Genomic DNA, 8427 nt, shown 5'->3' with positions numbered 1-8427 from the left:
ACACACTCTACCCTAAACAAAATACATAGCACAGAGGATAATCAGTGATCCCTGGTAAGCCACATTCAATCACTCCTAAACGGGTCTTGCTTCCTAGCAAAGGAATCAGAGAAAACCTTTAAGTCGCCAACTAATTCTTGTTTCAGTTGTCTGGCATAAAAAAAAAAAAAAAAAAAGAAAGAAGAAGAAAAAAGAAAAAAAAAACTCTCCTGTGTTACAAATTAATACCAGACTGGATCATGCTGAGAGGCCAGAGTGGAATCAGTCTTCAACACAGACACCAGACCTGAGCTTTTGCTCTTCATTTTGTTCCACCCATTCTCTGCTTCTTTCACTCTTTTGTGCTTTGCCAAGTCCTACACCAGCCAGAAGCAAACCTTTCGCACACACACACACCCACCCACCTCCTCAAGTCAGGTTACCACACGCACTCGAAGAAAGGAGATGTGGAAAATTACATTTCCTTGAACCACCAAGCCCCCCTGCATATATATATATATATATATATATATATATATATATATATATATATATATATATATATATATTATATATATAGCTATATATATATATATATATATATATACATATACACACACACTCACACACACACACAAACACACAGACTGCCACACATGACCCCCAATCTCTAATCCAATCAATGAGGCCTTAGCTGTCTAATAAAGTGCTGCTCTCATGGTGGAACTTTATCCCTGCAGCTGTGCCGGCCCGTTCTCCGGCCAGACCAGGCTCTCCCTCTTTCCTCTGATCACACATTTCAATATGAATGGAGCCAATAAGGGGGTGGATTAGGGGCTGGTTACTCCTTAAACCCCGGGCCGGCTTTGATGCCCCTGCCGGGTTTGGCCGCCCAGGCCTCCAGTCAAACGGGCAGCCGGCTCTGCCACCTGGCTCAGCCTGCTTGTTCTGTTTGCTCATATGCGCTGATTAAACATGGCATGGCTTGCGAGGCTGCACCGGGCACCAGATGGCGCCGTGGTATCTTTGCCCGAATGAGCAGGTGGAGGCGGGGGCAGGCAGTGCTGGCTGACACTGGCACACATGGTGCAGGCACAGACCTCTGCCAACCTAAGAATGGCAGGGAGAAAAGCAAACATTCCTGTCCCATAGTAAACTACTGTTCATGCACATACACATACACACAAACAGGGGTGTCTTTACTCCCCCGTTCCCACAACATCTGATTCCTAACTCCTTCCATCCTCTTATGGCTCTGTGTTCTTTGTGTGTGACAGAGCTATTGCTGATTAATATTTGTTTTACGTCTTTTGGGACGGAACGGGACCCAGCTGATCCTGGGAGACGTCCTAATCCCCACAAGATCCGTGCCAACAGGGGGTGAAAATGTCTGTAATGAGGCAGGCAGGGCAAACAAGTTTTAGAGCTTAAAAGTGGCGAGTAAATGAGAAAGTAAAGTTAGGCTAACTTGCTGAAAATTTTTCCACAAATGTTTGGGATTTGAATATGAAACTTCAAGAGTTTTGGTTCTCGGATTCTAGTCTTTCATTCTAATATTATTAGGGGATATTAAATTTGACAAATGCTCTCTCTCGCTCTCTCTCTCACACACACACATTGTGGCATTATAAACTGAGATGGATATGACAGGTGTAGTTTGGGTATATGGGAAATAAAAACAAAGGTTGTGCTGTGTAATGTTTCAAAGGTTGTAAAAACACAGCTGTTTTAAGCCACACAAACTTGGTCGTGGTCTATGGTTTATCCACCAAGGAAAGGTGTAGCAACAACACAATATAAATTGTTGGACAATTATTATATTGACATCCTATCAACAAAAGTCTCAATCGAATAATTGTTTAAATAAACAGTGCCATAATGAAATCAACCTTCTTAATCCTTTGAGAAACTTGAGAAACTAAGTTATTTTCCAACTAAATACCAGCATAAACCGACAACTTGATAATACAACTGACACAATATAATTTTTTAATATATACATTTAGTTTAACATTAATTATATTAAACATTAAACTTTTTGCATATTAAAAGTCTTTTTTTTCAGATTTTTAAAATACATTTTAAATGTATACAATTATTTTTATATACATGTTTTTCATTTAAAAATATGTAAATATAAAAAGTTTAATAACTGCATTCACTTAAGGAGGCATGTGTGCTATATGGTCACTGTGCTGTTGAATGAAGACAATAGATAGCAATGAATTATGGATCTGGTGTGACTTAGTTTGGGTCCAAAAGGCATTGCACATGTGTTGATTCTAGCAGTACATAGTAGTAGGTATATTCACAGCAGTCTAAAAATTATGATTAATATTTTTTTCTGCTTGTAATTCTGAAAAAAAAAAAGTGGTTTGCAGTATTTTATTTTTGCAGTATTATTTGCAGGAAATATTATATTTACATTTACATGTAAATATATATTATTTTGCGATTGAAAATCTGGATTCAGTCAGCTAAGTTTCACAAATATAATTATTATGCTTTTCCTTTGTGTACTGTAAATGCAATACATGACCTTAATATAATTTATGCACTTTAAGAGTACACAAAGCCATTTGTATTAATATGACACTGTTTGGATCATATCATAAAAACCCTGCTATTTCACACACATTTGTAAATCCAGAATGATATCTTCACTGAGGTGTGCTGCTGATATCTTTGGCTTTTAATGTGCTTATTTATATTTATGGCTGACTTCTCTTGACCCTACAAAACAAACCTGATGTCAAGAATGACCTGGCTTATCCAATGTGTGACTACAAGTCTAATGTGTGCCTGACACGGAAGGCAGTCTGTGTGGGAGTGGGCCAAATGTTGGAAGCAGTTTTAGCTCTCTATAAAGTTGTCTAATGAACGGCGCCAAACATCAGGACAGCCACACAAATTACTCTCACTGCCAAATCCCTTCACAGTTCAGCTTATTTTGTGCTTGTGCTCTTCACTGATTTGCTTTACATGTTTTATATATATATATATATATATATATATATACACACACATTTTTTTCCCCACTGCTGCCACAAAATGTCATTCATGTAATGAAGATATTTAATATAAATTATAAAAAGTATGTGTGTATATCTATATATATATATATATATATATATATATATATATATATATATAGTATATATATATATATACTATTATAGTTTATATGTATATATAATATTTTGTATAAATATAGTGGTATATATGTATATGTTCCTATTAGATAGATTGATGCTGACACCAAAACCAAAATTGCTTTTAATTACTTTCAAATATAGTAATATATAAAAGGACAATAAAATCATCAAATATTATCAGTTGGCCATAATACACAGCACTGAGGCATATCTTTTTAACATAATCGCATATGACAGGTCCTTTTATTCCTAGATCTTATATATATATATATATATATATATATATATACACATTTTTTTCCCCACTGCTGCCACAAAATGTCATTCATGTAATTGAAGATATTTAATATAAATTATAAAAAGTATGTGTGTATATATATATATATATATATATATATATATATATATAGTTTATATGTATATATAATATTTTGTATAAATATAGTGTATATATGTATATGTTCCTATTAGATAGATTGATGCTGACACCAAAACCAAAATGCTTTTAATTACTTTCAAATATAGTAATATATAAAAGGACAATAAAATCATCAAATATTATCAGTTGGCCATAATACACAGCACTGAGGCATATCTTTTTAACATAATCGCATATGACAGGTCCTTTTATTCCTAGATCTTTATATGATCTGCCATATCTCATACATTCATAGAGGGTTTTACATTTTGTATTGGCCTATTCCCTTCTTCACTCCATTTGTGTTGTGATAAGAACAACTTCCTGGATTAGAGAGGTAGCTGTGATGTCTCTCCAGAGAGCCTGTTTGTTTGGGTAAGACAGCTAGTTCATTACAACTCAGGATGGGGGAGGATGGGAAAGCAACCTGTCTCCCAGCAGGACCCAAGCCAACACTTGCATCAGATATCTGGCTCTTTATAGGATCATTAGGATGCTGTTACCTTAATTATGACATTATTTCAGCTGATTTGACATTTGGTTTGCTGATCTTCAGGTTACTGAGCATAAGAGAGAAAATGTGTATAACAGTAAATAACATTAAACATTACAGGAAATAAATGTTATTTCAATGTTATTTCACATAATTGTACCTGATTTTAGTTTTATAACAATTAGATCAGAGAGACATTAGATAAACACTTTTTATTGTGTCTTTCGTTTAAAAACAAATATGTTAAAACCACTGTCCCAAGACAACTCAAACCTTAAATAAAATAAAAATATACGAGAGAGAGAGAGAGAGAGAGAGAGAGAGAGAGAGAGAGAGAGAGAGAGAAAGAGAGAGAGAGAGATACAAGCATAAACATACATTTACTATTTTTTTTGTAAAAAATAAAAAATAAAAAAAAATCCTAAAACAAGAAATAAACAAAAAACCCAAATAAAATTTAAAATCAAATTACAAATATAATATTATTATTTTACCTTACACCTTACAGTCAAGAATCAGTTTGGTTTGATCATTAAAAAATATGAATGACAAACAAACAAAGAAACAAATAAATAATCATATTATTACAGGTAAATCCTTTAACTTAATGATACGTTGGCAACATTTAGGGAATTCATTAATGTTTAAATTATTCTACGCAATGTGAAATGTCTTCACCACATTCCTCATACTATTCCTCACTTCCAATCATGTAGGATTACTTTTAGGTCAAAATCATGCAACCACATAATGAACTGTATTTTAACATTCTACATACACCAACATAGACCGGGGAAGACAGATAAAGGAGGAAACTGAGTAAGGGTGAGGGTTTCATCTTTGCTCTGAATGCCGCTTAATCCTTTAAATGCTTGCTATCAGCAAAGAAATTAGAAATCATCCTTTGACAACTCTACAGATGATTGTGCTCATGTTTGACAGAGTATGACTTGAAGTAGTTTTTCGATGAAAATGTGTAAAACATGTAAAGGTTATCAGCAAAAAGATACTTTGATGGAAGCAAGAACCACAGATAAAACTCAGGGTGGTGAGGTGAGGAGGTGCTATGAAAGAAAGTAACTACATTACATACAGTACTATACAGTCTGCTATAGCATACCGTATTTTGTCACTTTAGCAGTTAAAGGGAATCAAAATAATGCTGTTTGAGCCCCCTTAATCTACTGCCACATGCATGAACTCTCATCAGAGTTGAGAAAGAGAGAGAAACATGCTTTGTCCTTTGACTCCTTATAAATGATACAAGACAAAAAAAGAAAGCACCTTGAAATCTGTTGCTCAAGACAATAAGGACAGCCAATCAATCCACAGTCCTTCCTCCAATGTGGCCAATCAGAGACAGGCCCCAGAGGTCACCTGGCTCAACAGGCTAATCCTAAATTTGGCGTGTAGATTAGTGTTCTCAGCCTCACCGCCACTCACACCCAAGCCTGTTAAATCCCGAGGTAAACTCAGGAGCTGCCATAAGTGGGTAGTGTAGCCATGCAGAGTGGATTTAGCAAAATGGGATAATATTTGTTAGCGTCTTGCCAAAGGTGATTAAGGGATGGGATAAACAGTAATGGGAGTGATTAGCTCTTTTCAGCCACTTTTGTGAAGAGCTTGAGGATCTGCAGATGAGTTTGTAAAGCCTCGATCATATATTGGATGGAAAAGATCCACTGTGACATACCTTGTGGTGCCAGTTTAAATAAGTTACCACATAAAGACAGCGAGAAAGGTAGAAGTGCAATTTTCAACAGGATATATTGCTCCTCAACAATCTAATTAAATCGTACACCACTTTTGAAAAATACTGGCAAATGTGTGATTGGGATAATTTTGATTAGACAGTCAAAAGCATTTAACAGTTTATTCTGGTCCTCAGATTGGCTGTTCCATGAGCATGAGGAACTTTTCACTGTTATCACTCTCCTTGATTGTGCATTCATGACAGACTGTCAGTCTGTGGACTAGTTGTGGGATATTTAGTGACTCTTTCTTATTCATGTAGGTAACATTAATGATTTTTATAAGTGAGTCATTGAATCATTCATTAAAAATTGATTTGTTTAAAAATGTGACCAAACACTTAATGAGTGAGCTACTGAATCACTTAGTCAACCGATTCCTTCAAAACACTGACTCATTTAAACAGGGTTGAGTCACTGAATCATTCATTCAATTAATACATTCAATCAAAAAATTTGCATTTCACATAAGCATTTCTGACCTAAAACATTAGTAATCCTTCAACTTAATGATTGTGAAATTATTTGACAACATGGAAGGAATTAATGTCCAAATTATGTGAAATGTCTGTACCATATTCCTCACTTTCAATCATGTAGGACTTTTGGTGACTCTTTACGCAGGTTATCTTGTTGCACCAGTAGCCGGCATCCTGAGAAAGTGTTTGTGAATGAGTCATTGAATCATTCATTCAACCAATTCGTTGAAAAACATTAATGATTTGAACAACCGTTCTGCTGTGGTTGTCTTTAGTGGGACGAAAATAAATAGTGCATCTTCAATGTTCGTTGCTCAGCTTTAATGTCTTGTTCATTAGGCTGTCTGATATATCATTGCTTAATTTTTATGGAGGATCGCAATATATCACTGGAGGTGAAAGTATTAACCTTTTTTGGTACAGGCCGGCAAGAGAGAGACAGAGGAATGAGAGAGAGACAAAGTAAGCTTTAGTTCTGTCTGGATCTCATTACTAGCCTCAGCCCCGCAGGGAGAAATGAATGAAAGTAATGAAAAATAACAATAATAATAACAAAGATTATCTGCATCATCATGCTTATCAAAACAGAAGTAATGGAGTTTTGCTGGGTTTGCGGGCAGAAACAAACACGATCAGCTTCAGTCTGTAAGAACACTATAGATAGAAAGACAGAGGGGCTTGCTTTTCCTTCTCTTTTGGTGATGTGTGGAGGAGGGGAAAGGGATCTTTGTTATTCCAGCAAAGTTCATGCCCGAGTCAAACTTGGGCCAGTGGGCCGGTCGCATGCTACAGTCATGAGTGGCAAATCTGAGGGAAAGGGGCAGGTTACAGAAAGGTGAGGAGCACTGAAGAAGATAAGAAGGCATGTTTGGGAGATATGAAGGGAGGAATGATCTGTGGTGTTTGGCCATTACAGACCCCTGCAGACTCAAAAGCAGCTTGAGGGTCATGACTTGAGGAATGCTGGGAGGGGAAAATGATCTGACAGGAAGGTGACCTTATGCTACCCTGACAAGTGTCAGCTGTCCCAGAGTGAAAAACCATATGATCAAAATATCTTTCTGTGTGCATACAATTGCAAAAAAGAAATCCAAAAAATCAGGTTTCAATCATGAATGTAATGAATTCTTAATTTACATTTACACTGCAATTAAAAAGGTTTTGACTCTTATGTCACCATGGCTGCATTTATCTGATCAAAAATACAGTAAAGGAGTAATATTGTGAAGTATTACTACAATTTAAAATATTATGTAATCTATGTAATTCCATTAGAAAATTAGAAAGTTCAAAAGCATTTAGTTGATTCATCATAAATATATTAACTGTCACTTTATAAAAATAAAACACACTCTCACAAAAAAAAAATAAAAATCTCTCCACAAAAAAAAAAAAAAAAAACAAAAAACACAACACCATAGACGTATTGTGTTGAATTCCATATTATAATATTTTATTCCACTTATGCTGATCAGCCCCTGATCAACCTCAAATATCCTATATTTGATTAAAACCTTGATTCAAGTCTGTCTCAAAGACCAATATCAGAAAACTGGAAAGGTGGATGAAGAGAATAGATATATGAGATAAAGAGGGAGTTTGTCACACCCCTCTCTGAATTTGCTCCTAGCACTTTATCAAATTTCCCCTCTGACTGGACAACATTACATATTACTGTCTGTATCTCACTGGGAAGTTATGTGAGTAACTTGAGAAACCGTTATATGTACTGTATGTGTGTGTGTTTCATAGGGACAAATGTGAAAGAGCAGAAGCAGACGGCACAGACTGTAGCAGGAAGCAGCAGGGTCAGCTTCAGTGTTTTGACAGCACATCTGGACACAGACACAGAGACAGCAATGTGTGTGTGGACAGAGAAACAGGAGAAGTTTGGTGGAATTGCTCAAACATTGATATTAGTTTATGTCCATGCAGGACAAGACATTCTTTTAAAACATCCTCAACCAGAGAGGATTACGTATACAGAAATATTACTCACATTGTCTTAATGTATGCAACTCCAGCAACTACCACTTTTGACTCCATCAACCCTTTTTTTAATCTCTGTTAAAAAAGATAAATAATAAAATGATATAATAATAATAATAATAATAATAATAATAATAATAATAATAATAATAAAGAATTACAG

The sequence above is a fragment of the Cyprinus carpio genome, chromosome A14 (assembly GCF_018340385.1).
Source record: "Cyprinus carpio isolate SPL01 chromosome A14, ASM1834038v1, whole genome shotgun sequence".
Classification (NCBI taxonomy): Eukaryota; Metazoa; Chordata; class Actinopteri; order Cypriniformes; family Cyprinidae; genus Cyprinus; species Cyprinus carpio.
The sequence above is the reverse complement of the archived record's forward strand: the minus strand, read 5'-3'. Positions refer to the sequence as shown.